This window comes from Limulus polyphemus, unplaced genomic scaffold (assembly GCF_000517525.1).
Source record: "Limulus polyphemus unplaced genomic scaffold, Limulus_polyphemus-2.1.2 Scaffold511, whole genome shotgun sequence".
NCBI lineage: Eukaryota > Metazoa > Arthropoda > Merostomata > Xiphosura > Limulidae > Limulus > Limulus polyphemus.
In genome coordinates this window covers 196,901-207,624 of record NW_013666121.1, presented here as the reverse complement: position 1 = coordinate 207,624, position 10,724 = coordinate 196,901, and positions in this window count along the sequence as shown.

Sequence of the window (10,724 nt, the reverse complement as noted above, 5' to 3'; positions counted from 1 at the left end):
GAATGCTATAGAAAGCTATTTGAGGGCTGTCCGCACTAACTGTCCCGAATTTTGAAATGACAAGTTAGAGGTAATGCAGCAGTTCAAGACTACCAACTTCCAGCTCTTGCGTTACTCTTTACCAACGAATAGTGAGATTGACCGTCTTATTATAATACCTCCCCTCCCCCCATAGCTGAAGGGGTGAGCATGTTCGATGATGGGTTCGACCCCGCGAATCAAGCATCCGAACCACAAAGGCACGGCAGTCGCTATAAATAAAATACTCACATGGTTAACAACGAGCTTCTTCAAATATCTGATAGATCACATTTTATGTTCTTTATACAGAGTTTGAGTGCATTATGTTAAAACAATTTTGGAGCCTCAAAATGTCATTACAGTCCATATCACCACATCTGGTCATGCTCTATCTGACAACCGCACGTGCATCTTGACAATAACTCTGTAGCGTAGTTTGCAAGATGCTTGTTCTAAAGTACTATGTCCAAAGCAAACCACCCCTCTCTGCTGGTTTTCTGTTTCTTTTGTTTGTTTGTTTTAGTGCAAAGTTACACATTTGGCTATCTGTAATCTGTCCACCACGGGAAACTGAACCTCGGATTTTAGTTTTTAAGTCCGTCATTTACCGCAGACCCACTAGTAATTGTTCGTTTTCTATAAAAGTGCACAAGGACGATGGTTTTTCCGGTGCCCATTTGAACATTCCGATTATACAAAAATTCTTAGGTGCTATGTTTGGCAACTTGATCAGTATGTCTTCATAAGGATTAACATGTTCTTCAGCTAATTATGGTATGCGACGATTGAACAGGGGGGGGGGGTATGACTGGAAGTCTTATCTTGGTGACCACATACTCTGTTGGTCTCATTTCCAGACAGAATCATTTTTCATACACGTAAGCAGCTTTTGTCATTGGTTTTCCAAATTTATCCACGTTCCTTTGTCTTCTAATGTCTTTAAGCATAGTGGATATCCCCAATATGAACAGCTCTTTCTGATCTGAGTATATGGATATTTTACGTCAGAAAGTGTTATTGCACACTCTTCCCAAAGGCAAACGCCACAAAATTTCATGTCCCGCCGTTCCTTTCCGAGATTGTATGCGTTTGTATTGGATAACGTCAAATTTCACCTTCGAAAACTCAGAAAAATCCTTCTCAAATCCAGAATGATCTACGATCTGGATCAGTTTTTGTTGTATGATGAGGAGTCTCAACCTTAACGTGCCCATGAAATCTGGTACAAATCCGATAAAACTTTACAGAGTTATTAACCCAAAGCCGCAAAAATACCCAATCTCCCCATTATAGAACTGTCCCACGCTGACTTTCCATCGTGTGTAAAATTTTCGTGTACATCGGTCTATTAGCTTTAGAGATACACGCGCGAAAACGCGGACAAACACACACATTGACCTAAATGTCATCCCCTCTTCCCCCCTGGGAGGAGGCGAGGGTAGCAATGGAAAAATGTAATTCTGATACATTCCACTAAGATTTTATAGATCGGTTGTGGCTGTCACGTGACTTGCTGATTTGATTTGCATATTCAAATTTTATATTATAACGTTTGTATTCAAAAAAGTTTAATTTGCAGATAGAGTTGAATTAAGTAAAAAAAAGCATTTTGTCAGTGTTGTTTACCCAATATCATTATTAAAGTAACGATATATTAATTTACTTGTAATTTAATACCATGCCATTATTATCTAAATTTACAATTTTATACTTTCCGATACTAATGCCTCCTAGAATAAATACTTCAGTTATCTCACGTTATAAACTTATACACACAATAAAATATTAAAATACTTAGCCTGCCCAAATGACACCCAAAATTGTTAAGACTACAAAGTTGGGTAGTGCAATAATTAGTAAATACATACTTCTAATGGAGATATAGTAACCAGAAGTTCAGTTGTTTCTCATGAAACAACTTTCAAAAATCGCTGCATGATTATTTTTTCTGTAAGCCTTAACTACAAAGATGGCAACCTTATGAAAAGTGGTCTGAAAATATATTTTTTTCATAATGTATTATTTTATATCAGAAGTTATTTATAATTATAAATAGGGCGCCTGTGATGTCGACTTAACATGATAGACTCCGGTCCTACAAGCTAACAAGTGAAACTGTCCCACTTTTAAACATTGAATTGGTACAAGTTTTATTATCGGTCTATGTATCATTCATAAAAAATCATATGCTGTTGTAAATTAAACTATGTATTATGATCCTAAATCGTAATACATACTCGGCTAGTGTTCTGTAAATGGATCACGAGCCAATGTTTTTCTCGTTAACGCATTATTATGTGTTTGTTAGGCCTATGTCCAATAGAAATAGATGCATTTTTGCTCAGTACATACTGCTTGAAGCTATTGGGCCTTAATATTATTGACGGCTAGTCTCATCTAGGCATGTTTTCTTAGTGATTATTTGTTTGTTGTTAAGCATAAAGTTACTACGCAATGCTCAGTCCGTATTCTGCCCACCGTGAGTATCAAAAACCTGATTTTTAGCGTTTTAAGCCTTCAGACTTGCTGCTTAGCCACTGTAGGGCTTTTTACATTCATACACTGAAAGTCAGTAGTCACGGTTCAGTAATGTGTTACCATCTTTGAGTGCTGAAACTCAAGAGTACTTTAAAGGCATCACTAAATAGATAATTAACATTAAAAATTAGCCAAACTTAGAATTTTCAGCTAATATTCTCCTTGCCAGGATTAATATCCTGTTGCTACCTTGTATATTTATACACATGCACACAAGCTTTTGATGAAATACAACTGTCCACAATAAAGGTGCTTTCATGTCCAAGACGGCCGTAAACCACAGTCCATCAGTACACTGTATCATATTACGTGAGTCAATCCACTCTCTTCAGTCGTCATCACAGAAAAGTAATGCAGGCAAATGAAATAAAATAAGTGTTTATTCCATTACATTTCACAGAAACCAAATCTGAACTGGTAAAGAGCACAACTCCTCTCACTGCACACGGATATATTATGTATATTCAAGTGTTCTGGTGAAAATCTCTCCTACACTTCATAGTCGCCCCCCCCCAGTGGCACAGCGGTATGTCTGCGGACTTATAACGCTAGAATCCGGGTTTCGATACCCGTGGTTGGCAGAATATAAATAGTCCATCGTGTAGCTTTGTGCTTAATTACAAACAAACACTTGATAGTATGTTCCAAAAAACTCCTGTTACTCGAAAAAGAGATGAAGAACTTCTGCAAAATGTCTTTGATAATTGAGTGGTAGTCATAAAGTGCTGTCCACCCATTTCATTAAACAAAACTACCCAATAACTCAGATAGTAGAGATCACAACATCTTTTCAATCCTCAGTTACTCAATTTTATAAATGTTCTAGCTACTGTGATCGAGTGGTAATCATAAAATGTAGTTTATATATGTTATCAGAAACACCACTCGATACCTCATAATGCAAAAGTTACAGCATCCTTTCAACCCTAGCTACTGTGATTGAGTGGAATTTGTTGGAAACATGATTCAAACATCACTGGATAACTCACAAAGCAAGAGTGACAACATCCTTTCAGTCACTGGTTTTCAACGAAACGGTTGTATTAGCTTTTTGACTTAAGTGGTAATCACAAGATGTAATTCATACATTTTGTTGAAAACACCATTTTATACTTCATAAATCAAGAGTCATAACAACCTTTCAGTCATTGGTTTTGATCAAATATGTGTCCTGGCTGCTGGTTGGGCAGGTAATCACAGCCACAATGATTAAGAGATTATTATCTGTGTCCCCACAACCACTATCAACCAGTATCAAATATGTGTCCTGGCTGCTGGTTGGGCAGGTAATCACAGCCATAATGATTAAGAGATTATTATCTCTGTCCCCACCAACCACTAGAGTTTCCTGCACCTCTTCGGGTACTTCTTCATCTGGTTCATCATGTACTGCCACATAAGTACTCTCAGTAGTAGTAGTTTCGTACTGTGTTTCTCACACCTCCAAATTCTTTTGGAGGTGAGTATCCGGGTGTAGGACTGAGGTCCTAGTCCGGACACCGGGTGAGCATGTTTTGATGTAACGGGGATTCGAACCCGCAGATTGCGAGTCGAATGCCCTAACCACCTGGCCATGCTGGGCCAGTACCTTCAGTATTATCCTCCTCATCAATTGAGCAGAGATCTTCTATAACAGTATCTTCATCTTTCTCTGATATTTTGGTCCTGGATTCTGAATAATAGCCAAACAAGGGCATAAGAGATTGATCCGCAACATAAAAATTCAGGTTATCTATGTGTTGTACATGCTTGTGTGTGCCAAGCAAACACTGAATCTCATATATCAATTGACCTGTCCAGCTGAAACTGAGGTGATTCTGTACCACTGAAATGTAACAAAGCCTTAGTCAGTCTACATGCTGAAAGAACCACTCCTTGATTGTTTTTTTTTTTGTATTTCTTCTGTCATACAGTGATCTTTTTCATTACTGGCACAGTTTCCAACTGCTTAACATATTCTTGCAGACACAATGGCACCTCTACACTAGGAAGTTTCATATTCCACTCAAACATGAGCATGTTCAGAAAATATACAGTCAATTTCTATCCATTGTGAAATACCCCATCATGATGTATGGTAAGTGTTCAACTAGAAGTAACAATCTTTGCAAGCATTTGCTTGACAGTCTGTATTACCTTCTCTGTGAATAGTAAGGTGTAGTGTACACCTTCGTCATATCAACACTTAGCACGACTAAGAGAATAACTGACTATTAAATTAGTTGAATCTCTTCAAGAGAACCAAATTTGGTTTTTCACTACTCTACTAACACATCAGCAATGGACTCCACTAAATTATCAGCCAATGGATATACCTCCGTCCACTCGGTGAAGTAGTCAATAATGACCAACATATACTGATTACTTCACTCTGTTTTGGAGAGCTCAAGCTCTTTTTTGGAGAAAAAACAAGCATTGTTTGGCGGAGTTTGTCCGATCCTTATATGGCTAGTTTTTCTCTGAGCTGCATCACATATTGCAGTACTTATACCAATGATGAACTTCACAACTTGAAAACGACAACTAGAACTACCATCAAACATTAGCACTAATACACGTGGCACCCCATTGATCTCCAGTCCTGGCATTATGCAAAGTTTGGAGAATTTGCCACACCATAATTCTGAGGACTATTAGCTTTAATACAGGCTGAGAACCATGTATATGTAGTTCACAAAAAATGTACATCATGCCACTTTGCACCTGCAATTACTCATACAAATACCACAGACTTTGAATGCCTTCGATACATTCCTCAGCCCATGCTGATTGTGCATTACCTTGCTACACAGCAAGAAGTGCCAGCGCTAGTTCTAGGTCCTTTAGTTGGCCTTCCCAGAACTCTTGAGGTGTGTGTTTTGATATTCAATTACTACAGGAATCTCCTTTGGCATGAACCTGCATTGTCACAGCTAAAATGAATTTATGTCAGATAAGGACATTCAGCAAATGGAAAGGGCATGCGTGGTAAAACAGTACATCTGCTTTTACATTTTGCACTCGTGGACAACGCCATATGGCCATTAATACTCTTGCAATGTTGTTATCCAAAATGCTATCATTCATTCTGAATTTTTAAAGTTCATGAATCACTAACGTGATTCATGGTCCACTCAAAGGAGGAATTCTCTAGCATATAGATAATGGTCGTAATGTTTTATCAAAACTACAACTCTGAGCAGCTCTTCTCTCAGCACACACTATTGGCATTCAGAAGGCATGAGCATATTATTCATATACACAATCACTAGTTCCACCCAATTCTGCAACTATTATTGCATTACTATTTCAGACAGTAATGTGCCTGGAACACATCAAGAGCTTATCCAACAACACTGCCTCATTTCTATCACTGATATCTGTATTCAGTATTAATTCATACTACTGTCACAGTAAATAGCGTGTTTTGGGAAGTAGCTCAGCAGTCATGCTATACAGTGCCTATGCACTTGACTTTTTTCCAGGGTAAAACACTTATGCACGCAAAAGTACTGGGACTCACTCCACAAGGTACACAATTGCAGACTACTCTTTCTTTGTTAGTTCTGGCTGGCATAGGAAGCTTTTCCAGAACTCAGCTCACCTGTTGCATAGGTGAACTTGACAGGGGGTATCCACAGCATGTCCATTCCAAAGAAACCAGAACCAAAGTTTGCAACAACTACCTTCATCTTATGGCTCATATGACTTAGGCATAGTCAATGTTGTGTTTCTCTATTCACATCTACCATTCCTTCATTTACCAGCATGAAGTTATTGTTAACTGACTGAAGTGGCAGCTTCACTTTGGATTTCTGATACATGACAGTGTCCATCAGGGTACTGACCACTCCTGTATCATCCAGGAACCCCATCGTTCAGCTATATATCTTTAAAGCTCTGAGAGAATTGGACTGACCCTCACACCCTTCGGCAAAAGCTGTCTGCTGTGCTCTCCAACTCAGTGGCCAGTTCTGTCTTTGACTGTTAATTTTCTGTAACTGAAGTTACAGCATCTACAGAATGCTGGCTGCCCTTCTGTACCTCTGTGCAGTCAGTTGAGATGGTATATTCTATTTGGTTTGCTGCCTGGTAAGATACAGGCAATTTATCAGAAGCGTTTCAGCAGCTCACAGTCAAAACAGGTGCTCTTGGCATCCCTTCTGGAGTGACATCTAGGTAGCAGCATCACTGACATTGGCTGTAGCACAAACATTATAAGAGCTAATGTAGCACTGCCCACTCACTGAAACTAGTCTGTTTATGCTGCAGCACTTGGATGTATTATCTGTAGATTTGCTCTCGGCAAACTTCAAGCTTAATGAGATATGATGGCTTTAGTGGGATGGTCTGCATTAGAACGTGCTACAGAAGCTACTGCTATAAGCTTTCTTCTCTCCTACAATTTCTACAAGGTTACCATCTCGAACCTCATCGCCACAGATACTGCCTTTGTTAGGGTGTAAATATTTTACACCCTCAAATGGTGCCTCAATCAACAGTCTCTCCACAGACTTGTCGAGAAGTATGTCCTCATGATCCACAGATGCCATTATATGATACGCTTTCCCGTACAGTCAGTGCAGATCATCAGCAAAAACACTCACGTTTTGGGAGGGACTCCTTCTTTGAGCCTTAAATTTGGCTTGGTTTTCTACTGGGTTGAAAAGTCAGAGTAATTTAGCCATGACTGTGTCTCAGACCCCTGTGATGTGCACAAAGGTGTAGCTTGATGGTTTAAAGCCTCTACACTTATGCTTTAAAAGTGCCCTTTTTCTCAGTCATAAAAATTGTCAACAACTACTAAAAGATATGTCTGATTTCACACTGTTTTATTGCAAGTTACTAAGTGGAAAAAGGATTTCAGCTTTCAAATGAATTTCACACAGGGACTTGTAGACATTTACAGTAAAAACAAATTGTGATATGATATTAAGTGTTAATATGCAAGAATTCAGTGTTTCGTTTTAGATTTCAAAAGTGTTTATAAGATGAATTGAATAAGAATAAAAAAGGAACTGTTTGCTTCTTAGCGTGCTTTTACCTTATGTGTACTAGAGGCAACCCATAGTCCCCATAATCTCTCCTAACCCTTCACTCCCCCCGAAAAAAGTCTTATCTTACGAGGCTAGAAAAGTGTCCTTTCTTTTCAATGAGCCCCTGTTCTTTTAATGTTCCCTGCCTGTTACTGTAATTCCCAAAGCTACACCTCCATTAGGTGTTAAGTGGCATTGAGGGGTAGAATGTCTAAGCTTTGGACAAGGCACTGCATCACCCGTTTCTGAATCCCTCTATTTCAGACAGTAATGTGTCTGGAACACATAAAGAGCTTATCCAAATCCTCCTTGCCCACATCCTTAAACATTGGGGGAAAGATCAGCTTCACCTCTACCACAGTTATACATGGTTTTGACTTAAGTATCTCTCTTATGGACCAATGGTCTGCACTGGCTGACAGTCCTACATATCAGGGGTCGAGGAGAGCAGGCTGGTGTCAAGAATTTTGGAAGAGTGTTAGCCCCAACCCCTGGGTTGCACAGTAGTGAGTTCATTGGAGTAACTCACCCATGGGATCTGCAGGACCCAAGGTTGCCTCTGTAGTATATCTTCCATCATGAAAAGGCTCTCTACTGCACCACAGACTACCATCCTTAACCATGAATGCCTGCTGTCTTTCCAGTTGGCGAAACAGTTCCTTTTGATGGAAATAATCCATCAATGGCACCTCATGATTTCTTTTAGTCTCAGAAGTACACCTCCCATCACAGAGAGATACTCTAATGCTTCACCAATTATTCTCTTCTCCAAAGAGTGCCCACCATTTCACCTGCTTGTAAAGCAGCTTATGTTGGTGGATTTAATCTACCAAAGCACTTCATCTCTCTCTCTCTCATTCTCTGCAGCTCCTAATGCATCATAATGTTGGATGAAGAATTGCTTAATTCCAGAGATTCTCGGCATTCCACCCAAATATCTACCAATTTTGAAGAATAAATATTATCTTACTTGGCCTTGGACACCCTAGGCCATGCATCACCCCAGTGATTTGCAGGTATCTAAGCTCTACTCATGTTGAGGCTTAACCTTAGGGGAAGAACTCTTTGGCCATTCTAGATACTCCAGAAACCAGAAGTTCTTCATAGGCTCGTGGCTGTAGGGAGGTGGCCATCAAGGATTGTTACAACATTGAGAAATGTCTGACCTCCTGAAGGGGACATCCCCAAGACCTGACCTGTCTCCTCAACATCTGACTCTTCTTCTAGTTCATACAACCTATGTCTTGTAGAAAATGCCATTTTCATTGATTGGAGCCTCAACACACTCATTAAAGATTTGAAGAGTTCAGTCACACCCCCTCTTAAGGAGAACAAACTACCACAATCAAAGTATCAGTGGTCCTGGCACAAAAATCTTTTCACCTTACCCACTTAGTGATATTCTCAATTATCATAATTTCCTTTAGACAAAACTGGTAGAGCCCAAAAAACTGGAGATCTAATAAATACTTTACTACAGAGTAAAGGTATGTTCTTTCACGATTCTGAATGAGCTCAGTATAAAGAGAGATATGATACAAAAATGCACAATCAAAATCTTTGTTAACAAAACTGGCATAATACAATTCAGTGTGAACCTTGAGTCATTACTCAATTTGCCAAAATGAAATTCAGCTGTATACCTGTAACATCATGAATGAAGTAATAGCCTTCTTCCCTACAAGGAAACACATTTAATGACCAATGAGAAAGATTCTGGCTCCATGCACAGTTAGAGCAAAGAGGAGTTGATTTGTTCACTTGAACAAATTTCTGTACACAAACTTAACTTTAAAATAATAAATATTTGGATATTAACTAAAGCAGTAGCAAACAAATGGCACCATCCTGTATCTTCTAATGTCACTAGAAGTTCATCTTCTGGTGATGTAATTCTCATACAGTGCACAGATATTTCTTGGTCATAAATTGTGAAACTATTTGCAACAAGTTTAGGCTCACATCCATATTTCTACACGAAGCATATTCCCAATATACTATTTTATTTGAGTTCATTTACCCATACTTCATGTCGGATAGAGAAACTTCCCTTGGTGAGGGTGACCCCAACTTTCCTCTTGCTAGAACTTCATAGCCACTTGCTTTTCATATATATCCGTCATCTTGCTTCATCTTTGGAAGAAGCTTCAAGCCCTTCATTACTAGATTGGGTCAAATAATGGTGCTGAAGAACCAATGCCAATCAACATGTTGCAAAGCTTCCCATAAATTAATCTTTTCACCAATAGTCTGTCTTCTTTAGATAATGAATTCCTTATATCAAATGGAGTATTCTTAGCTGAAGTTTACCCTTTACATTGGTTTGTTTAAGCTCTGTGACTCATCCTCAGTGTATCATTTCCTGTTGATTTGGTACACTCAGTCATAATTTCCATGTTTGCTGAATTTATAGCAGTGTGATATTCTCAGATACACTGATTTACTTTTCAGATAATATTCCACAGATAGCAGGAGGTTTGAGCAAGAAATGTATTATGGAGTAAATCTGAGTTCACTAACTATGACAAGAGAGGCAAAACACAATGTAGTGCATTTACGAATATCTACACATAGATTAGTCTAGTTCTTTTTTCTGTTGAGAGCTCTCTTAGCAATATTGTAATTACTCCAGGCTAAGAGAGCATAGACCCGCACCATTCTATAATGCCACCCGTCTAAGTGCTCATGTTTTACCCACATTGCTGATGGTCATTCCAATAGAAAAATAAGGGCTAATAACATTAAGGGATCACCTGAACTGCCAGCGGTAATGATCACTGTCCACTTTATATAATGCATTCTACCTCACAGCAATATTTTCCTCTAGACATTGCACATTACACCATAGGCAGAATGACCCAGAACAATATGTAATTAGAGCAAAAGAAACAGCCATATTCCTTGACCAACATTCCATTGTTAAAAGTACACTCACGACTAAAATCTTATATCTATGAAAAAGTTTGAAACTTTTAGGTGAACTTAAAACATTCACCTTACTAGCTAAAGAAGGTAAGAAAATACAAGGTTGGAAACTTCCTTTTATTATGACACTACAAATATATTTGATAAGGCGTCACTAATGTTATGGCTCTCCATAATGTCATTAAAACTATCCTCCAAAATATGCTTTGTTTGTTTGTTTGTTTT